General features: G+C 40.1%; 2 pseudogenes; both read left to right on the top strand.

Annotated features, from left to right (window-relative positions):
- The first annotated feature begins 1,658 nt into the window (after nt 1–1,658).
- Nucleotides 1,659–2,022, top strand: LOC100066922 (small ribosomal subunit protein eS1-like; annotated as a pseudogene).
- Nucleotides 2,023–16,525: 14,503 nt separating this feature from the next.
- On the top strand, nt 16,526–17,872 carry LOC100072528 (tubulin alpha-1A chain-like; annotated as a pseudogene).
- Nucleotides 17,873–24,105: the final 6,233 nt, after the last annotated feature.

Consider the following 24,105-nt stretch of genomic DNA (forward strand, 5'->3'; position numbering starts at 1 on the left):
TCCTACCCCACTGACTAGTGTCTTCTCTGCCCTCCAAACCAGCGAGGACACAAAACCATTCCTTTGGACAAGAATTTTAAAATGCTCATTTAGTCACTTGACCTTGGCAGCTCCTCAATTTAGCTCACACTCAGTTCTTTCCACAGTGCCCCTTACTGTTTGTTTATATTATTTTTGTCCATAGGCCAGATCTTCTTTAAGGTCTTATTCATGTCGACATCCCACCTTCCAACCCAACCCCTCATCCCTACCCACTCCCAACCCCATCCCCCCAGCATTATGCATGTGGTAAAAAATCAAAAATGTTTGCCCAAACTTGCTGAAAACAAAGTAGTAATATGCATCAAGTACCTTAAAAAGAAACATATTCTTTGACCTAATTATTCTTTTAGAACCTAGCCTTAATAAACAATTCCAAATGCAAACAAGAATATGTCTGCAAAGATGTGCAATATAGTGTTGTATTAATTGCAAAACAAAACAAAACAAAAAGAATGGGACAACACAAATAATCATCAAGAACCAAAGACTAAGTAATTCATGGAATATCCAATGATAGAAGCTTCATATATATGAATATATGATACGTGATGGAAAGGTACTAAGCATCCTTGAAAAATGTCTTAATAGGAAAGAAAACGTACTATTAAGTGAAGAAATTAAGTGTACAAAAACTATATGCATTATGATTCCAGTTGTGCACATACCACACACATACAAACAAAGAAGACTAGGGAAATACGCCAAAATGTTAACCATGGATATTCTTGGAGTGAGATTATGGTATGATTATTTTTCTTCCAAATCCTTTTCTGTATTTTCAGTTTTCTATAACGTACATGTATTACTGACTAATAATCAGAAGAAACAAGTTTTAAAACTTTGCTAATAAGTGAGTTGATTAATTAAAAAAAAACTTTTAGAGGAACTAATTTATTTAACAATAAAATGGAACTAATAATACTATTCCTACTCCCATATTCTCATATGTGAAGCTTAATGGAAACACTATATACTCTGCATTAAAATTGTTAATGGTTTCCTCCATAGGTTAGTAAAATTTTAAAGAAAAAATGACATCTTATATTTCTTTCAGATTAATGACCTCTAGGGCACATAGTAAGACATGGCCAACAAATAGTTGTTAAGAAATTATGACTTACAAAGATTAAGCCCTTTAATTTTGGAACTCTGAAATAGACAGTAATGCAAATCAGTGCTCATCTATAGTCATTACAAAGGAAGAAAAAAGAGCTAGACTATTCAGAGCATATTGAATGTCAGATAATTTACATCCGTTTACTGGAAACTGTGGTATGAGGTAGGAATTAATAGCCTTGTTTTATACGTTGAGGAGGTTGAGATTTGGAGAAGTAACTTCAGCAAGATCGCTGAAGTAGATTATATTCTGAATATTCTCTGCTATTTCCAAAGGGCCCCTCCCAATAAGGAGATTATACAATTCTACCCCATTGACTCAGGCACGGCCATGTGCCTTGTTTAGGCCAATGAGCAGAAATATCACAATGTCCACCACAAGCCCTCTTTTCTCCCTCTCCCATGAGGCCACAATGTCCTCAACAACAACAAGAAATGACTGCTTCTTTATTTTGTGTTCTAGAAAGAAAACGTGGCCTTTTGGCTCTCTGAGCACCACCATGGCGGTAGGCAAGAACAAGTGACTAACAAAAGACGGCAAAAAGGGAGCCAAGAAGAAACTGGTTGATCCATTTTCTAAGAAAGATTTGTATGATGTAAGCACCAACTATGTTCAATATAAGAAATATCAGAAAAACATTAGTCACGAGAACTCAAGGAACCAAAATTGCATCTGATGGCCTCAAGGGTCGTGTTTTTGAAATGAACCTTGCTGATCTGCAGAATGATGAAGTTGCATTTAGAAAATTCAAGCTAATTACAGAGGATGCTCAGGGCAAAAACTGCCTAACTAACTTCCAAGGCATGGGTCTTACTCGTGACAAAATGTGCTCCAAGGTCAAAAAATGACAGACCGTGAGTGAAGCTCATGTTGACGTCAAGACTACCAATGGTTATTTGCTTTGTCTGTTCTGTGCTGGTTTTACTAAAAAATGCAACAATCAGATTCAGAAGACCTCTTAATGCTCAGCACCAACAGGTCTGCCAAATCCAGAAAAAGATGATGGAAATCATGACCCAAGAGATACAGACAAATGACTTGAAAGAAGTGGTCAATAAATTGATTCCAGACGGTATTGGCAAGGACATAGAAAAGGCTTGCCAGCCTATTTATCTGCTCCGTGATGGCTTTGTTAGAAAAGTGAAAGTGCTGAAGAAGCTCCAGTTTGAATTGGGAAAACTCATGGAGCTTCATGGTGAAGGTTGCAGTTCTGGAAAAGCTACAGGTGCTAAAGCTGAATGAGCCGATGGATATGAGCCATCAGTCCAAGAATCTGTTTAAAATTCAGACTTTTAATAGAGAGGAATAAAAAAATCTTATTTGTTGAAAAAAAAAAGAAAACCTGGACCAAAGTCATAGTCAACCCAATATAAACTGTAATGTGAGCGAACAATAAACCTTTGTGGTCAGAAACTACCGAGAACTGGCCATGTACATCCTAACCTAACCTATGCCAATTAAGAGTCACTAGTGACTGGTGATGACAAAATTCACACCCTGGTCCATTTGGCTCTTATGTCCGTGGTCTTTCCACTACATCGTGCAATCAACTCTTAAGTTTTCAACTGTTTTGCTGAAACTTATTTTTATGCTGAGAAAGAAGATATAATAAAACAGTAGTTTGTGTGGGTCAGGGATGTTTTCTGAATGGAAAACTGAAATAAATAGTAGTTTGCTTCCCCGTGACTCTGTATTTCCTATTATTCCTATTATTATTACAAGTAATTTTAAAGATTTAATCTAACACCCTGGAAATTGCCACTCACGCCTGCAGACTGACGCCTAGCTAAGATCTCAGGTGTTGAGTTAGCTTATTTCCCGATGTTCATACAGAAAACCCACATGCAGGCAAATCCTCTGCCCTTTTGCTTTGGAAGACTGAACTCAGGGGTATATGTTATCTCTTATTTGGGAATCAATCCTGTGGATGAGGAAATGGACTTTTTTAAGGCTTCTGCTTTTATCTTGGCAAGGTGCCACTAGGCCACTCTGTGGGTGGGAATCTCTCAGTGCTGGCATTCTAGGGGCTCAGAGATTATCAGGAAGGCTTTCCAAAGAAATGGCTTCCTCTACTTGGGGGTCCGCTCCTCCTGAGCACAGCCATTTGCTGCCGTGGAGATTCAATCTCTTGGCAGTTACTACCAGACTCGCTATAGAATTTTACAAAATTCCTGGCAAGCTTACCCATACTATTTTGAAAGTCTGGAAACTGAAAGTTAGTTTCAAACTGCTTATAGGTTATGACAATAAAATTGATGATCAAACCTAGTCAAACTCATTAAGCCTTGGCCTTGGGGCCCGAGAGCACACACATAAATACAAATACACACATACCACCTCCTTTATGATGTAATCCAAAGCCTCAGGACTCACCAGTGTTGAGTACATCTGAAGTCACAGCAATTTTTGTACTCAAGTCTCTGATTCATCTCCCCCTTTTTCATGTCAAATTTTAGCCTTCTCAAAAATAACATCCCTGCCCCAAAGATGTATTTGAGGAGTATTCCTAGCAGGAGTTTCATGTGCATTCTGGAACAAGTCCTGATCCACTGGACATAGTATAACTATTTCCAGTCTTATACTGGACAAGCACCATGCCCAGGAGCACCCTCTGTGTCCACCATTATTTCTTCTACTTCTAGAAGACTTTGCCTTGCTAAAGGTGCTGTCTCCTGATATACTGAAATTATATGGCCCTCATGGTACTGATACACAGCTGTGTTCACATCCTATCTAAGCTAGGGATCTGAATCAATATGTCACCATTAACTATTTTTATCTTTATCCTCCTACCCCTTCTAGCAATGATGCACAATCTCTCTCCCTTCAACCAAAATACAAAAGCCATTACGTAGACTAAACTGATGTCTCCTTACCACCTCTATCACTTCTTCAGGTTCTCCTCACTGAGGACCCAGCACAAATTTCCCTTGTAATTTCTTATATCTTTACAATATCTTATGAAGTTTTTAAAAAAATGTATGCCTATAGTACTTTATTGAAGTATAATTTACAAACAGTAAAATAAAAAACCTTCGGTTTACAGCTTGATGACGTTATACTTCAATGTAGCCTAGTCAAGATAGCGAATATTTTCACAAGTCCAGAAAGTTTCTTCAGTCACTTCACAGCCAATAATGTCAAACCTCTGCAGGTAACTGCTCTTCTGAATTCTATCTCCACAGATGAGTTTGATGTATTCTTGAATTTCATGTAAGTAGAATCACCCATCTACTTTTTTGTCAGTATTCTTTTGCTCAAATAACTTTTGACTGTAATAGTAACTTATTCCTTTTTATTGCTGAGCAACAGCTGTATATGTATGAATGTCACAGTTGGTTTATCTATTTTTCTGTGGATGGACATTTGGGGTCTATTATGAACAAAGCTGCCATCAATATGCTCATGAAAGTCCTTTCATGGGTGTATATCTAAAAGTGAAATGGATTAGTTGTACAGTAAATGTCTTTTTATTAGAAACCGCCAAATGGTTTCACAAATTATGCACCATTTTATATTTCCACCAGCGAAAGATGAGAGTTCCAGTTGCTCCACATACAGAAGGGTATGTGGTGGTGTTTCATTGTTTTTCCTTAGTTCCTGAAAGTCTGTTAGCCAAGCTAATCCAGTCGTATGGCAAACAGAACATAGTGCCTGTGTTCAGGTTAAACAATGGTGATTCTTACATGCTTATAAGCTTCTACACACTAGACCCTCAAGATAGATTTTCCTTTCCAGAGATCAGGGAAAAAAACTAAAATAAAAGCCTGGAGTCTTTTATCCAAACAGAATTTCTCTATGTCAGCTGCTACTGTTGTGCATGCTTGAAGGAAAAGTTTTTAATTTTGTCTTGACGTTTTTATTACCTGATGGCTCATTTTCAGAATCCCTCACCCTTGAAGGGTACTTGGTGATTTCAAACACTCATTGGCTCTCATTGCAGCCTTTATAAGTCAGGAGATAAAAGGGTTATCCACCTGCCCGGAACTCCATGGTCGGCAACGAGTGCTCAACAAAAAGAGCAGCCCTGGTAGTGAGGTTTCCCAGAGGAGGTACCGAGAAGCTCCCTGTTCTGCCTGAATTGAAACCACGTTCCAGATCCGCACTAGAGTGAGAGCTGAAGAGACTCCAACACCTGGAGACTAGTCACTTGAGCCCCCCTGCCCCTCCGCTCCCCTCAAATATGCAACAGTGTTGACTAATGAGCACATGGCTGCCCGTGTGCTATTTACTGCTGGGCTAGATATTTCGTAACTGACTCAGCTGAGGCCCAAATCAACAGTTACAAAGTGGTGAAATTCAAGGTGGTGGTAATTTCTTAAGAATTTGTTTCATAATTAATTAAACAGACACTGCCCCTTCACTGGAAATCTTCATATCCCAGGTACTGGAACACAGTTGTTTCAGAGAAGTACATTCTAGCTTTCCTTTTACTCTGCTCTTTCTGTGTTGGTTGCACAAGGTTAATTAACACAGGATTTGAACAACATTTTCCCTGGATTAATCCATTATAACAGAAATATACTTTTAAGTAAATTATTTGGAAGAAGAGGATTAGGCACATGTAAAGGAATTACTGGATAACTTTAACTAATGGACTAAAATTAACCGATATGATCTCTAATCTTTATTTTCTCTAAATTAATTTGCATATCTATGTACATGTTTTTGTCCGTGCGTGTTTGTGCATGCACACTTGCAAGCTTCGTAATTAATTGAATCAGGAACCCTAAAGCTGCCAAAGGCGACAGCCAGGCCTAACCACCTTTGCCCTGTACAGGTCTAAATCTTCATGGATTATTCATTCTTGTCTTTGCGATCTCAAAGGCTTTAAAAAGAGCTATAAAAACTGGGAGACAGTTAGGGCTGAGTTTTGCAATATCTTGCAGTCAACAGGCATTTGCCCAGGGAAGTAATTGATGGACCAAGATACAGCTGTGACTTCTGCTGCTGCTTTTTATCTTCTAACTTAAGTCATTTGTTTCCCAACTCTCCTAGTTATCTCAAACTATCTATGGAAATTTACTAAATCTCCTTGAGGAAACAGCCTATATGATTTCCCAAGAGAATATTCAGTGGACATACAGGATCTTGGTCCACTCAGAGTTGCATGACCTTCCAGAGCATCAGTTTCCTCCTCTGAAAAACAAAATTCGTAATACTTATCTTGGGATAATTGGAAAAGCAGATGGATTAGTGATTGTGGAGCCCTTTATTAACTTTAAGGCATAGCAAAATGTTATTCGTTGCTCTTTACAAACAGAAAAACCAAAATGAGTGCCTAGAGTAGGCTATCACTAAAAGTCTGACCTGAATGTATCAATAAGATGCGCGGTATTTCTCTCAAAGTGTTTTACATTTCATGTCAAGGGGGAAAAATAAGATAAATCATGCCCAAAAGAGAGTGTGCTGACGGAAGGTATGTCTGACAGAGGTTGAAAGTAGAGAAAAGGAAGGGCAACTAGAAAAACTGAGAAAAGAAAGGAGCTGGGACAGAGGCGATAACACAGACAAATGAAATATACTTGTGCTCATAAAATTTAACAATAAAGCTGTTAGACTGTACGATAACTAACCTCGCTAGGACACATAGTAAAGAGACATTTAGAGATCTGGTAAATCAAAGAACTGCATCAATCCTCTTTCCAGGTGTACCTATTGTTTGCAGAACCCATCTCTACTTATGACTCGGCCCCTTGTGTTATGGGATCACCCTGAACCTTTGGCCCAGTAGCCGTTCCAGTAACTGTGCTTCAGACTGCTCTGTGTGCTACATTGTTTATCATCTACGTCCAGCCTGAGACTCATCTGTGGCCTGGACTATATTTGCCTCAGTTCAGTTCACCTTACAAACATTCTGGGGGGTGTCTTGCTTTCTTTATCCTCCAACAACTCAGTGGAACGACACTTGGATGAAGGAGGCCTCAGCCCTGATCTTCGGGACCTATTACTGCTAATCAGATCTTGACCCATGGAAGGGAATTTCGAGGGGACTCTGATTAAAGTTCTCTGATTTCTTTCTACAGCAAGACTTTGTCGACTGTAGATGTCATCCCACTCCCACCTGAGAAAGCCTGATTCGCAAAAACGCCCACCTCCTAAATGGATCCATTTAAAAGTGTCCCTTGGGTTTATGAAAAGATTTGCTATAGGATTTCTTTAAATAGCTCTTTTACTGCATTTAAATAAGATTTCATTTACCCATTTTCAGGAACACATCCATCCCAGGTAAAGTGTGGGATTCCTGCATAAGGATAACACAGGAGGAATATCTTTAAAAGCCTAAAGGCCTGCCTAGACAGCACAATAAAAAATACTGAATATTAGTCTTGTTCACAAAGAAAATGGCCTCATTTCTTCCAAGTCCTGTTAAGGCTTTATGCAAACATGGATCACCCATTACCCACTGTCCTTTGCATTCTAGTTGCTTGGGCTTGACATTTAGATGTGTTCAGAATCATGTATTTTTAAGATAAACTCCCTTTCGTATGTGTAAAAGAAAGTAGTGCCTAGAGGGAGTCACAAGGTTAAATATTTCTTTTGAAAATAGCATGAAAGGAGAGTAGAAGCATGTAGCCTTCAATTATCCATGTTAATATGGGGCAAGATTAGTTTACTTAATCCAAAAGCTTTTATTTTAGACAATACATTCAATTCTTTAATTAATTCCTTCACGATAAACATTGCTTTTTATTTCTTATTAATACCTTCACCTCCTCTCCTTTCTAAATCTCCACCCAGTTTTTGTTTCCTAAGAGCCCAGGAATATTCTATAGACATGAAAGAGTTAGATCTCACCTCTTCAGCTAATCCACGTAATTACCCAACTCACCTCCAAGCAATGTGCTAACTGGAAAGACAACATATTTCATTAGTGAGTATGCATGGTTGGTGAAACTGGATCAACGAGATTCTGCTCTGTCAAGGTCCAGGTTTCTGAATTTCTGTCCTCAGTGAAGCTCTGTAGGTTAGAGCAGTATTTCAGAGACACCGAAGGCTTGAATTAGTTTCTAGATTCTTCCTTTGTACCTTCTCTTCCAGTCGTGTTTAGCCATGTACAAAACTCTCCCATAACCATTTAAAAAAATCTCCTTTGATTCCATTCTATCTTCTGACTAAAACTCAAAATTTTTATTCCCTTCTCCGAATTCCTCGGAAGCACAGCCTACACTCCCGTTTGCTTGAGAACTCAGTGAAATCCGACATCAGCTTCATTACTTGACTGAAATCGTTCTTATTGTTCCTCCTAAGGTCACAAGCAACTTCTAAGTTTCCGTATCCAAAGGATATTTTTCAGTCTTTATCTGTGGAAGGCGACTTGGTTTAAAACTGTTGACCACCTCTTTCTTCTTAAAACTCTGCTCCCTTCGTCTCCATGCCACCACATCTTTCTGGTTTTCTTTACATTTTTATGAGCATCCCTTTTGCCTGTTTTCTCTGCACAACCATTCAATGTGGCCCAGGCAGAGAGCTTTATCTCACCATTCTCCATCTATGTTCTATCCCTTTGTGGTTTCATCTACACCTGTAGTTCAAGGATTATATGTTGCTAATAGCTCCCAAATTCAATCCTTTGTACAGCTCTCCCACCGGAGACTGAGATCGTATGCTGAACTACAGGCTGGATAACTCCACCAGAATAAACAATGGAGTTTCAAATTCAACATGTCCAAAGCTGAAATTTCCCATTTCTTCCTTAAATTTGTTCCTATTCCTATATTCCCTATTTAGTTTACAGTACTGCCATTCAAACAAATATTTAAACCAAAAACCTGCATGTCATTCTTGACTCGGTCAGTTCCCGCAATCCTAAGAGGTAATCGATGAAATCACAAAATCCTGATGATTTTACCTCTAAGTACTTCTAAAATCTATCTTTTTTACTACCCCACCTAGTACTATTATAACTAAGGCTCTTATCTCCTCGTAAGCAGTGTGGCAACCTCCTCGATCATCTCATTTACAGTCTTCTCATCTTCCACTAGCCACTAGAGTTCTATCTAAAATGTCTATCTCGTTAATGGCTCCATATCTCCTCAGAATGAAGTCCAGGCTCCCTTATAGGGAACATGGTCCCTTGCGCACTTTTATGCCCTCATTTCTTGCCACTCAATTTCACACCTTTAATTTTTCACCATTCAATTTCACACTTCATATTTCAGAAAGCTTGAAGTGCCTATTTCCCATATGGCGTTCAATTTCTTGCCTCCACACTTTGTTCAGCCTGTCTCCATTCCTATCTCTTTGCATCTTCCCCTCACCTCTGCCAACACCCTCTACCTGCCTAGCTTCTACTCATCTTTTGAGAATGAGTTAAGTATAATCTCCTAAAGCCTTTTTGATGACAACACCACTCTCTCCACCCCAGGCTGAGTTAAATATCTCTTCTCTAAGACCTCATAATGGCTTGCACATTTCTCTCCTGCATACTCATCCTCAGTATTTAGCATTGTGCCTAACGAGAATTGGCTCTCATGAATATTTGTTGAGTTAATGAATGCGGAATAACAGGTTGGCTTCCTGCTGACTGGGCTTTTAGTATTTTGTCAGTCTAAGAGGTGATGTCATTCCTTTCCACCATAAAGGAGACTGAGCAGAAGATTGTGACAAATGATTTTATCACCATTTCCTTTTAACAGTTGAGCCTCATGATGTTGTTTTAAGAGTTACAAACTTGCAGAAAGACCAACACATCCAGATCTAAATGTGGCCATCAAATTACATTTCAAAAGTAATAATTTCAAAATAGCTCCCATTGTGGAAAATGTGTGACAAATTTCTGCCAACGATCAAAGGTTGCCCTTTCTTCCAAATTTTTCATTGGAGATGCCAACAGGTACGACCAAGTTTCACCTTTGTGTCTCGTCTCTATCTAGGCCCTGGTACAAGGGTGGTAATTGATGTAAAACCTGGTTAGAAAGTTGGTCACCGAAGAGAAGACGTGAAAAATCTGAAAGCATGGGAACCACCTTTCCAATCATCAAGAGATAACATAGTGCATTTTTACACTATTTCAGAATTTTCAACTCCAGAAAAAAAGAACAATGCTTCCTGAAACTCACAAGTCAGCGCCTGGCCTTTGTCTCACAGGAAGCATCTGGGGGCTGCAGGTCGCAGGCCATGAGGGTTACAATGGGAAGGTTTCACAGGGATGATTAAGTGTGCGGAAACTGGAAGTTTTGGGGGAATAGGATGTGAATATTTTTTAAGACAAGAGCAAAGAAGCATAGACAACAGAAGGACTTTCGGAAGAGATCTGAAAAAGAAACCAAGAGGCTTCAAGAGAGAAAAACAAAATAAGTCAGATAATTACTACCCATTGTGTAAAAATGATAAAAAGGGAAGATTGAGAGACTGAGTTTTTAACTCAAAAAAAGACAGAAGAAATGCAGCAGCATCTGTGGGTGACTAGATCTCAGGTGCTTCATTTGGGAGATGGTGGGAAACAAGGAAATACTGAAAGGAGGAAGGATAGTCCTTTTTATCAGAAAGTTTTCCAGCTTTATAGACAAGAAAGTATTTAGTTCTTTACCTGCATAATACTTTCCTTTGTTAAATCTTATGTTACATATCACTAATTTTCATTTAAGCTTTAAAACTAAAAAATTAAATAATTTTTCTTAAATATTTGATTCTAAATAAGATACTACTCATTAGATTGTCCCCCCATATCAATTCATTTTCTAATTTGTGACATTAGTATTTGGAAATTTATATTCCACTCTTATCCAATGGGGATTCCCCGTTCAAAGTATGAAACCCAAGAAACTAACTCCAAAACTCTCCAGGCTCATGCCCCCTTCAGCTGCCAGAGGGACTCAGCCTTGCTCTTCGTTTCCCATGCCCTTTCCCCAAAGGCTTTGACTCCCAGCTCAGCCATCAAGACTGCCGGAGCAGTCTCTTACCTAACAGTTTTTAAAGACTCAAGTTTTCGTAATGGATCACCGTTCATATAAGTAGACAATTGTAAGTGGAAAGTTGAGTTCTATCTCTCTTGAAATGAAATAACAGAAAAATGGATGAACATACTATTTTAGATTAAATGCAAATATGTTTGGTCTGAGCTTGAAAAGTCAGTTAAATGGGGTTTCATTAATATTTTGTAGTAACACAATACATAAGCACTACTAACGCAAAAGCTATATTTTCAGAATATTTAGACAATATCTTTAAATTTTAGTATCACCAAGGCACTTTACATCCTGGAAGCCAAAACCCCACAGAAAACAATGTCTAAGCCACAAAATATTTTAGGCCTAGCCAAAAGAAAAAAAGACATGATATTGAAAAGTCAAATTTATTACTACATTAAGGAATCCTAAATTTGTCTACTTATTATGCAAAAACAGTGACTTTTTTCATTTCTAAACTATAAACACACCTATAAATGTTACAAATACAACACCTTATTGATGCCTAAAATGAACCCCAACGTGAAACCATTTCTCCAGGCTGTTCTCCATGGGTTACAGGGAAACAGGACCAAAAGACAGAAGAAAAGGCATCGGCACTTCTGTTTTATTTGGTTTAAGCATTTCTTTGTTGTTTTGAGATATTCCCAGACAGTAATGCCATTAGTGTTCATGTGGGTATTCTTACTAGTCCAGTGAGAAGACATTCTGCTAACATTCTCCATAGCAGTTGAAATAAGCATTACGGTGCCAGGAAAAACAAAACACTCTCTGCCACATAGGAAAGTAGGATCTGCAGAAATCTCCTAAGCAGAGGTATAGAAAATTTCAGCCTAATCCTTTGTATTTTCCTTCTTCAACACCCTTTTGGTAGGGACGGAGCACGGCTTCTTGGTGTGGTATGACACGGCATGTGTATTACCTATCCACTGCTGGTTACAAATTACCCCAAAAAACATTTTGTATCTCACACAGTTTCTGGAAAGTCAGAGATCTGAGAGTGGCTTAGCTGATAGTTCTGGTTCAGGACTCATGAGGTCACAGTCAAGCTAGGGTGACCAATACTCTCAGTTTGCACGACAGAGGAGTTTCCCAGAATTTTGGCAGTAAAACTGGGAAAGTCCCTGGAAAACCTAGACAACTGGTTCCATTAAACTGAGGGTCATTTGGGGCTGAAATCTCTGAAGACTTGACTGGGGCTGGAGGATCCACTTCCCAGTTTACTCACATGGCTGTTGGCAGAAGGCTTCAGTTCTTTACTCTGTATTCCTCTCCATAAGACAAGCTTATAACATGGCTTCCCTCAAAGACAGTGATGCCTCACTGCCTTTTATGGCCTAATCTTCAAGTCGTACAACCTCCTGCCTTAGTCTATTTGTGAGACGCAAGACTTTAAGCCCAGCTCACATTAGAGGGTAGGGAATTATAGAAGGGTAAGCATACCAGAAGACAAGGATGATTCCGGCCATCTTGGAGATTTGGCTACCACTGTATGGCGTGGTATGGTATGGTATAGTATGTATGGTTTGGTGTGGTGTGGTGTGGTATGGTTTGGTATGGTTTGTTATGGTATGGTGTGATATGGTTTGGTATGGTATGGTATGCTATGGTATGCTATGGTGTGGTGTGGCATGGTATGGTATGGTATGGTATGTTTGGTGTGGTGTGGTATGGTTTGGTATGGTTTGGTATGGTATGTTATGGTGTGGTGTGGCATGGTATGGTGTGGTATTGTATGGTATGGTTGGTGTGGTGTGGTATGGTATGGTATGGTTTGGGATGGTATGATACAGTGTGGTGTGGTATGGTTTGGCATAGTTTGGGATGGTATGATATGGTGTAGTATGGTTTGGTATGGTATGATATGGTATGGTTTGGTGTGGTGTGGTATGGTTTGGTATGGTGTGGTGTGGCATGGTATGATATGAATACTAGAGGAATGTGTTGAAAACACTACAGTAGATGTCTAGGCGAGGCACCTTCATCTTTTCATTCAACAGGCATTTGTTATGGACCAGATACCGTGTTGAGCACCCCTGTTTGAGCTTATACCAGAAGAATAATGATAGCAAAGCAGTCCCACGGCAATGGGCACTCTAACAAGTCATTCCCCTGCAAGTTTATATAGGAAAAATTGGGCCTAAAAGAATTATAAGGTTAATCTTGAAAGGGAAAATAAGTATAAAGAACAAAATGTAGGATAAAGAGACCATCACATTTTGTAGCTTCTTTGGAAACTTTATAGGCCAAACTCTTAGTATAACGCAACATAAGGCACATGGAGCTGATTGTGTAAAGTGTCTAGAACAGAGCTTGGCACACAACATACAGCTATTAGCCTTTGTTAACACCCGTCGCCATTCTGGAAACCAACATCCTTTACTTCTTTACCACTGCACACTCTTAGTTCTCTACCTCCTTTGCAGATCATTTCTTCACCAGCTCATTTTTGGCTGCCTTTCCTTTTCCCACCCTGTGTTTCTTAGGATCCTACCCTCAAATCATTTTTTTTCCACACATTCTCCCTGGGAAATGCCATCCTCACACACAGCTTCAAACCCCCACCTGTATGTCGAGGACTTCCAAAACCCATTTGCCTGTTCACATTGCTCTGCTGTGGGCTCCGGATATCACCTGGACTCTTAAGCAGCAGGAGCACAGCAGATCTAAAACCAAGATCCCTATGTGCCTGCTCTGCTTCCTTTCCACTGTTTCCCTTTCTTGGTAAATGGTGTCACTATCTCCCTTGTTGCCCAAGCCAGAGTTCCACCCAAGAGTCACCTAGACTTTTTCCCCTGTCACACTCAACATTCAATGTCATCCCATCTTCTCTCTTAAAATCTTTCAATTTATCTCTGTACCACTAATCTGTCCCATCTAATGCCTCAGCAAGACCTTCCCATCCACGGAGACATTGACGTAGTATGGGGAAAGGACAAGGCCTTCAAACCCCAGCTCTGTCACATTTCAGTTATAGGGCCTGACTAAACCTCAGTATCTTGTCTATTAAAAGAAAAAAAAAACCTTTCCCCATCACCCTAGGAATCTTAGAACCCCCTCCTCAAGCTCCCACAATACCTTCTATCAGGGTGTTGATATCTACTTGACTGTCCCCACTGTGCTGTGAGCTCCTTGAGGGTAGAGCTGTGCCTCAGTGGTTCTGTATACCCAATAAAGCATAATGCCTGGCCCAGAGAGTCCAAAAGATGTTTGTGGAATGAATTACATTGTGGTAGGTGTGCACTGAGCCTTTCCAGTTCCCAGTGTTAGAACCATCCCTGCTCCCTTGTCAACTGCCTCCCTGAGCCCAAGTGCATGGTGTCCACCACACCGCCCACGTTTCACCACCACGAATGACTCAACTGATCGCCTACTGGCCATTTCACATCAAACTGCATTTTACCAACCACAAGCGTATACGTGTTAAATGGAATCGATTTTCCTCTTTTTTTTAAACTGATTAATCAGATCCATGATAAAACCACTTTAAGTTGATAAAAGTCCTAACTTTTATAGAAAATTTTTCTTCAAAAATAGGGAATTGATGAGTAAATAGTATTCATTACATTTTGCTTTCCTTTAAAAAAATAATAATACATTATGTAATTTTTTTTCACTTCTGACCTGACACCATGATAATGATTTGAATCAAGTTTGAAAAAGAAATGATTATTTTTGCTAGCATAAGTCCTCGAAGTATAATTGGGTTTCATGCTGGGAAAAAAATATGAGCCATTATCAGGGCTTCTCAGGTCTCAAATTACAAATATAAATTCTGAGGCCTTTTTTGACAGAGCAAGTGATTCAGGCCTCTAATATCAGGAATAGGGGGAAATATCCCAGCTATTGGTAAATATCACAACTATAATATTTTGTCTCCAGAATCTACACTTCTGCCAAGGCTTCCCAATCCTGAATGCACCTCAACATTCTGAAGTATTCTATGACTCGGGCTGCTGAACTGGTTTATACCTAAGAAAATGTTCTTGTTCATTTCAAGTGATTTTTATGTTTATGATCTCATACCAATTGACCTTTGACATCTGGTAGAAAACAGCAAAGATGTTTTATACAAAGGACAATCTCCCGTTTGTCACAGAATTGGTACTAGTTAAGAGCCCCACCACAATTTCATGTCTTGTCTACTTTGGATTTCTTCCCATAATCCTTCAGACATGGTAAATGACATAATCAGTGACATGGTAAATATTCTTAGAATGGAAAGGCTATCAGTGCTCACATTAACCTGCGTGATTGGAGCCAGTGTGAGATATAGTTAGGCCAGAACCAAAAGGAACTGAAATGAAATGAATTTTTTAAAATTCCTTATCCTATTAGAGCAAACATATGTAATATTTAAGGTTTCTAAGATCTCTTTTTTTAAGAGGATTTCTTTTTTTTCCTGAGGCAAGATATTTGTTATCATTTCTCATTATTTTGAAAGTCCCTTACTTCTAAATTTTAAACTTTATCCTTTTAAAAATTGATACAATGGTCGAATATCATTGATCAAATTAGATGTGGCAAGCAACAAAAATAATAACAATACAACTGATTCGTGACACGATACTCAGATTCTATAACCATATTAAAAATATATGAGAAGTATCTCCCTTTATAACTTTGTTAAAAGACTCTTAAGCACAGGTTTTGTTTATTATTTTTCCCTCTGTTCCCCAAAGTATAATGCCAAGTCCTACACACAGGGAGAAGTGATGATCAGAATTAGCCAAATATTTTTTAAATTTTTTAATAAAAATTGATGTTCTTTTCCTTATCCCAAAGTCATCTAAACTCATTGTAAAAATTTTTAGGAAATGTAAATAAACACAAAGAAAATGTAAAATACACATAATCATACTTCCCTAGAAAATCACTTTAATATCTAGAAACCGTCCTTTTCTCTCTCTCTCTCTCCAACTTCTTTTTTTTTTTTTCCCCCTGAGGAAGATTCCTCCTGAGCTAACATCTGTGCCAATCCTCCTCTATTTTTTTGAATGTGGGACACCTCCACAGCTGACTGGTGAGTGGAGTAGGTCCACTCTGGGGATCTGAACCTGGGACCCGCTCGGCTGCCCAAGTGGATTGCAGGGAACTTTAACCACTTGGCCACAGGGTTGGGCCCTCTCTCTCCAATGTTTAAAAATTAAAAATGAAATATCGTACTATACTTGTATTTTTATAACCATCTAAAATATTTTATGTTGATATCCTGCCTAATGAGATCATTATGAAGAAGGACGCAGTAGCAAATAAAGTTATGAGGTTCTCTTATGTTGACGGCCTAAGAGTCAGACTGTCAGAAGCACCAACCCCTCCTCTCCCTCTCTGCCATCTGCTCTGCAGCAGAAAGTGGCAACCACGCGTGAGTGCGTCTCCATCCACCTTGGCCAGGCTGGTGTCCAGATCGATTGGCAATGCCTGCTAGGAGCTCTACTGCCGGGAGCACAGCATCCAGCCCCATGGCCAGATGCCAAGTGACAAGACCACTGGGGGAGGAGCTGATTCCTTCCACACCTTCTTCAGTGAGACTAGCGCTGGCAAGCATGTGCCTAGGGCAGTGTTTGTGGACCTGGAACCCACAGTCGTCGATGAAGTTCACACTGGCATCTACCGCCAGCTCTTCCGCCATGAGCAGCTCAATACAGGCAAGGAAGATGCTGCCAATAACTATGCCCATGGGCGCTACACCATTGACAAGGAGATCAGTGACCTCATCTGAGACCAAATTTGGAAACTGGCCAACCAGTGCACAGAACTTTAGGGCTTCTTGGTTTTTCACAGCTTTGGTGGGGGAACTGGTTCTGGGTTCGCCTCTCTGCCGATGGAAGGTCTCTCTGTCGATTATGGCAGGTAGCTCAAGCTGGAGTTCTCCATTTACCCAGCCCCCCAGGATTCCACAGCTGTAGTTGAGCCCTACAACTCCATCCTCACCACCCGTACCACCACGGCGTACTCTGATTGTGCCTTCATGTAGACAATGAGGCCATCTATGACATCTGACATAGAAACCTCAATATTGAGTGCCCAATCTATACTAACTTGAATAAGTTGATAGGTCAAATTGTGTCTTCCATCATTGCTTCCCTCAGATTTGATGAGCCCTGAATGTTGATCTGACAGAATTCCAGATCAACCTCGTGTGCTCTCCCTGCATCCACTTCCCTCTGGCCACATATGCCCCTGTCATCTCTGTTGAGAAAGCCTACCATGAGCAGCTTTCTGTAGCAGAGATCACCAATGCTTGCTTTGAGCCAGCCAACCAGATGGTGAAATGTGATTCATGCGATGGTAAATACATGGCTTGTTGCTTGTTGTACTGTGGCAATGTGGTTCCCAAAGATGTCAACACTGCCATTTCCACCATCAAGACCAAGCGTACCATCTAGTTGTGGATTGGTGCCCCACTGGCTTCAAAGTTGGCATTAATTCCCAGCTTCCCACTGTGGTACCTGGTGGAGACCTTGCCAAAGGGCAGCAAGCTGTGTGCACACTGAGCAATACCACAGCCACTGCTGAGGCCTGGGCTGGCCTGGACCGCAAGTTTGACCTGATGTATGCCAAGCGTGCCTTTGTTCACTGGTATGTGAACATGGAGGGCATGAAGGAAGGAGAGTTTTCTGAAGTCCATGAGGACACGGCTGCCCTTGAGAAGGGTTATGAGAAGGTTGGTGTGGATTCTGTTGACAGAGAGGCTGAGGAAGAAAAGAGGAATACTAAAGTTAAAATGTCACAAAGCTGCTGCTTTTGTAGGGGAGCTTATTCTGTTTTAAACATTGAAAATTATGGTCTGATCAGTTAATTTGCATGTAGCAGTGTTTACTTTCATATACAATGACTGACTTTGCTTTAAAACATGATGCTTTGTTACAGACCCAAGCTGTCCATTTCTCTGATGGGTTTGAATAAAGTATCCACTGTCTTAGATGAAAAAAAAAAAAGTTATTGATACTCTCCAGTGCCTCAGAACACTTACCCAAGTGCTTCATAAAAATGAATGAATGAGTGAAGGAGCAAATGAATGAATTAATTAATGAATTTATCAATACTTATCTTTATGGGAAGCTGAATGGTTGCTTTAACAAAGCACTTTTGGCAAAAATGATAATAGTACTCACTTATTGGTTTTTTTTTTTAGCCCATTGCTAAGCTTCACAGTAACCTGAGAAGGTAGATTTTGTCATCTACCTCCACCACTTCAATGGTCTCTGAGAGAATGGAGAACCTGCCCAAGCTGCAAAGCTGAGATTGAAACCTAGACCTGACTGAACCAAAACACTGATAGCTCTTCCCACCAGAACACACTGCCTTTCCAATATCGCTAATACACTGAAGTGAAGCTTTGTGAAAAGGACACCACCCCCCCTCCAATAAAGGAAAGAAGCCTTTCAGAGCTGTGCACGGCATGTAGATTCGCTGTCTTCTCTCGTGTCCCAGTACAGCTGTTACCATCCATTTGTGTGGTGGCTGTTTCATACTAGTACTGTCAGGGTGGTCGAAACCACAGACACATTCACTCAGAGGAAAATAAGAATGGATTTTCTTTTTCTTTTTGAGAAAGCTTTTTACATTAATCCACTTAATCCTATGACTGATTTGCCATTGAAATCTGAAGCAGAGTACCTTTTACTAGAAATTTCTTAACTTTGGAAAAAAATTAAATTAGCCAGCAAGATATGTTTATTGCTCCTTCCTTAACTTTCAAAAAGAAAGTGTGTGTGTGAGTGTGTGTGTGTGTGTGGTTGGGAGGATGGGGGTGGGAGGGAGAGGGCAGCAGATGGATCTTTTCAGCAAAGTGAATATTATTTTACCTCTGAGGAAAACTACAGCATAGCCCATAAAAGTAAAGAAAAATTGATTTACTTAATAATAGCTAAAAATAGCACTTTTTTTTAAGAAGGATTTTGGATACATGTCATTATACACCTGTCAAAACCTATAAAATACACAACCCCAAGAGTGAACCCTAACGTAAATACGGACTTTGGGGGATAATGATGTATCAGCGTACGTTCGTCAGTTGCAACAAATGTGCCACTCTGATGGGGGATGTTGATAGTGGGGGAGGCTGTGTGTTTTGGAGGCCAGAGGGATATGGGAACTCTGTACTTTCTACTCAGTTTTGCTGTGAACCTAAAATTGCTCTAAAAATTAGTCTATTTAAAAAAAAATAGCAGGTTGGGATGAGACAAATGTGCTCTCTAGGTTTTACAAAGAAGTAAAAGATGTTTTTCTCATTCCAATGGAATAAACAAAAAATATATATATATACACGTATATCTCTCATTGGCCTTATAGCTTACTTATTTATATGAGAGGTGATCCCACAGCCATAGATTTCTAGTTTAGCTCTCCCTCGTCCTGAATGACACACCCATTGCTGGGCTCAGCCCAATGCAACATCAGCATCACCTGAGAACTTGAAAGAAATGCAGATTCTCAGGTACCACCCAGACCCACTGAATCAGAAACTCTGGCAGTGGGATGGGCAACCTGTTTTTTAACAAACCCTCCAGGTGATTCTGATGCAAACCAAACTTCGAGGACCACTTGTTTAGAGTACTCACCATTGTATTTCCAACCAGATCATTCTCTGAGTTGAGAGCAACCATAGAAAGCCAGCCCTCTCATTTCACAAACATGGAACCCAATTTCAGGAATCAAGAGATGGATCATCTGTAACAATGGATAAACAATACCTACTTCACAAGATTGCTATGGCGATTAATGAGTTAGTCTATACAAAATGCTTAAAACAAAGCCTGGCATATACATACCCACTAAATATTAGCTCATACTGTTACCATTGCTACCGTTAGAGTTAGCTAGCTTTTCAAAACGGTTCATGAGCATAATTCAAAAACTCTGTTGGGACAACTGACCCCTGATTCTGTTAACTGCTCTTAAATTCATTTTGTGGGCAAGTGTTTGTACATGTCGCATTGATGATAACCTCTCAGCCTTGACACAGGCTCCACACACAGGTTTCTCACTGTCTAGCACAATAGGGCCGCTGGAAATGCCCTCTCCTCAGCAGATGTGCAGTATGAGAGTGATGATGAACCAGCCTCCCTGGACCAGATGCTGAAAGCGGGTAGATAATGCCAGAGCTCTTAAACAGGCACTCAGTTACTAGGGAAGGGAGAGTTAGATGACAAACTGCTAAGGGAAATGTTGTAAAGACACACTGAAGGAATAAACTGTGTAGGGAAACAAAGTTAAGCCATGTAACCTAGCTGTGGAGACCCAAAAAGGATATTTTCTACAGCTGAAGGAGTAATGAAGAAATGATGGAGCGAGGATCAGGGATGACAGGATGAATGGCAGTGATCAAATATGGTCCCATCACTGCAGTACGTTTAAAAAGGGGGGAAATTCAATGATTTGTTTTAGTCTATGACAAAACTGCCTTATCAAAAGGGCCTCATCAAAATGGCCATGCTAAGACATTACAGACCCAACAACACAGAGTAAGGAAGAGTCTAATCTAGAGCAATCATAACGTCCACTGCTGTCACCTGGGCTCTTAAGACCCAGATCAGATTGATATAAATTCTCACGGTTCATTGTCCTCTCGCGATTTCTGTGGCTTTCCAGTAGACTGATGTTCTTATGGTCCTCATCAAATCAACGTAGTCTATGGATTAATCACAATAGCTAACACATACATTCTTTACTCTGAACCAGGCACTGTTCTCTGAGCTTTACAAACAATAACTTGTTTACTATTCACAACAACCTTAGAGGGGACTATTACTTTCATCAGAGGAAACTGAAACACAGAAAAGATAAAAACTTCCCGAGATAACAGAGCTGGTAAATGTCAGAGCTGTTTCAAGCCCGGGCAGCTTGGCCCTAGAGGCCAAGTTCTCATCCACTGAGTTTTGCTGACTTCGTATTAGCCTGTCCTGCATGTACTGTTTCTGTTCTATACTTCGTGGACTCTAGAATGGAATCACCCCTTTATTTGATTTACCCAAAAAAACGATAAGGAACAATCATCACACAGGCATTTGTGTGTGGAGCTGACTTTATTGAGGATTTGAGAAAACGGATGGAGAAAGCCTTCCTTACAGTAATTAAAACAACTCAAAATCGATTGTAAACACCGATGTATCTAAAAGGCTTTCCTTTTTCCCGTCTTCCAGCCTGAACCTGGGGCCTCTTTTTTCATGTCCTAATGGTCTCATTGACTTCGTTCATAAAGAAAGGAGAAAACCAGTTTGTTCGCTGAGAATAATTCTGGCGCTTGCCACCAAGATGATCATTTTTATTTAACCTTGTTGCCCTGGCATTCAGAAACCAGGGAAAACCAGAAGCCAATTTTAAGTAAATGCCTTCTAAAGGACTAAGAAGATGGAATTACATGAACAATAGGCCCTAACACACACCTGGCTTCACCAGAATGCAACTGTGAAAGGGACTGTTGTTAATCTTTTTTTTTTTCAGGCCATGCAGGCTTGACAAGAGACAATTCCAGGGCTGGCCCGGTAGCCTACCGGTTAAGTTCGCATGCATGTTCCGCTTCTCGGGGGCTCAGGGTTCGCCCGTTTGGATCCCAGGTGCAGACATGGCACCGCTTGGCAAAAGCCGTGCTGTGGCAGGCATCCCACATATAAAGCAGAGGAACATGGGCACAGATGTTAGCTCAGGGCCAGTCTTCCTCAGCAAAAAGAGGAGGATTGGCAGCAGATGTTAGTTCAGGGCTAAACTGCCTCAAAATAAATAAATAAATAAATAAAATTTAAAAAAAAGAAAGAGACAATTCCATCAGCAGCAACAGCATCTTTGAACTTAGATACCACATGGGCCTGTGTAGATACCAGAATGAGGTTCACTGGGATGCCTCCTAGAGCATTCGTCAGTGCAGGCGCAGGGCATCTTGCTAAGGAATTAAGTTCAGTGGGAGCAATTTGAGGACCTCCATCAGGGACAGCATCATAGGCCTTTGACCTGTGCAATTGCACAGGCCTTCCCCTCAGAAGGGCCCTGCACTTGGTTCAATGCTCTGCCATCACTGTCTTGGAATTCCTAATAATTTTTGAATAAGGAGCCCTGTGTTTTCATCTTGCACTGAGCCCCACACTTTATGCAACCAGTGCTCGCTCCAGTCGCTGCCCTACATTTTCGTATCTGCTAGTCAGCATAATACCGTCTATATGGACAGGAAGGTGAGTTCAAACTGTCAGCAGATATTAAGCCAAACAGCATCTCAGCTTGATCACCCACCAACTAGAATTTGACTTTGAATGGCATCAGGTACCTTGGCGCCATTCTCCTCCTAGCACAGCAGGGATACTGGAAGCCCACCTGCAAACTGTCACCAATCCTCAAAGCGGCAAATACAGAAACTGAGAGTAAGCATTTAGAATTTTTTTTTTTAACAATTTGACATTGCGGCAATATCCAATTACATGATCATTTTTTTAGTCATTCATTTTCGTTGGATTTTATAAATACACGAGTCCATGACAGATAAGGGGAGAGAGGAACTACACTGGTCCTTGCCACAGATGTTTTGAAAAGCACTGCCCAAGAGTCAGAATCTCTTTTCCAACCAACACTAAGAAACAGGTCAAGAACAACAAGAAGACAGAGACCACAAATGAAACGTCAAGTTAAGATGCCCTTAGGAATTGTGGGCTCTGGGACATGAGACATCCTAAAGAGATTTACAAAATAAACACCTAAAACATTTGAGAAACTCCCTCTTGCCTAACAGCTGCCACAGAAAACATACTTTGTTTCTTGGAAAGTCTTCTCAATGTTACTGAATTTAAAGTATATTCTTTAGTCAAATGCAGGACAACAGTAGTTTTATATTTCCTACCATTTCCGGGTTGAGAATTAAACATTAGCAAGTGGCATGCTCTAGGCTGGACCTGGCTTTTCCACACCTCGGGAGGGCCCGACTACACTCTGGACCTTGTTTACTACCTGTTGTGCTAGTGCTAATTAAAGATTGCACATGAGAACATATTACCACAATTTATCTTCTCCGGAACTCAATTAATTTTATAGACTATATTTCCTGCCTCTCTGGGTGGAATATGACTCTTAGTTGGCTTACAGTCCATATAGATGGAGATCAAAGTATTTGCCTATGGTCAAACCAGGATGCCTAGACTGTTTGCCTTCACTTCCTCTCTTAAGCTTTCTGAGTCACCCTCTTGTCTACCCAGCAGATAAGAAGAGGCAAAGTGGTGACAAGGGCTCATCAAATTGTTGCTACTGAACTGAGCCTTGGCAAGATGCCATCTGCTCACACTGAGGGTTGCCCTATGAAACAGCTCCATAAAACCCATTCTCGTGTCTACTAAGAGGTGGTTGGTTGGGTTTGTTGTTCATAATGTTACACCCTTGGGAGAAATTCCTGTCTGTCCTTATTAAGAGCAATAGTTAGGGTTTTCCTGTCCAATTAGTCTCTTTTTATGTCATGGACACTGTAAGTCGTATATGTGATCCAGCAGCTCTCTCTTTCTTCTTGGCTGCTAGGATGCCAATTAGTACCAGATTTACAGTCCTTTTGTACCAACTGTGCAGGCTTTTATGGAATGTGTCTTTATATTCGATTTGTTCTAAGCATCATGCTATACCCCTCTTTAGTTTGCTTTCTCTTTTCTCAACTACTTATAATTTATATCTTGTAAAATACCCCAGTTGCTATTGGAAGAAAATAACAGGTAAAGAGAGAAAGGAGAAGGAAGAGATGGGACACAGATCAGGGGAGAAAGGAGAAGAGGAAGAAAAGGAGGAAGGAAGAAAGGAAAGAAGGAAATTAAGAAAAAAGAGAGTGTAAGGCAAGGAAGAAAAGGGGCCATATTCTTGTGGTAATAAAATGAAATGAGAATCACAAAATTCAAATAGTGAAAAGGTCATAGAAAAGAGATTATCATATGAGTGAATTATATAAAAATCATTTCAAAGCTAAGATTTAAGAACTACTCTCCGACTGCATTGTTCACTATGGATTGCTATTTAATTATGTCCAAGTTTAACTATAACAAGATACGAAATTGTTTCAGAAGTTTGGCT

The sequence above is a fragment of the Equus caballus genome, chromosome 10 (assembly GCF_041296265.1).
Source record: "Equus caballus isolate H_3958 breed thoroughbred chromosome 10, TB-T2T, whole genome shotgun sequence".
NCBI lineage: Eukaryota > Metazoa > Chordata > Mammalia > Perissodactyla > Equidae > Equus > Equus caballus.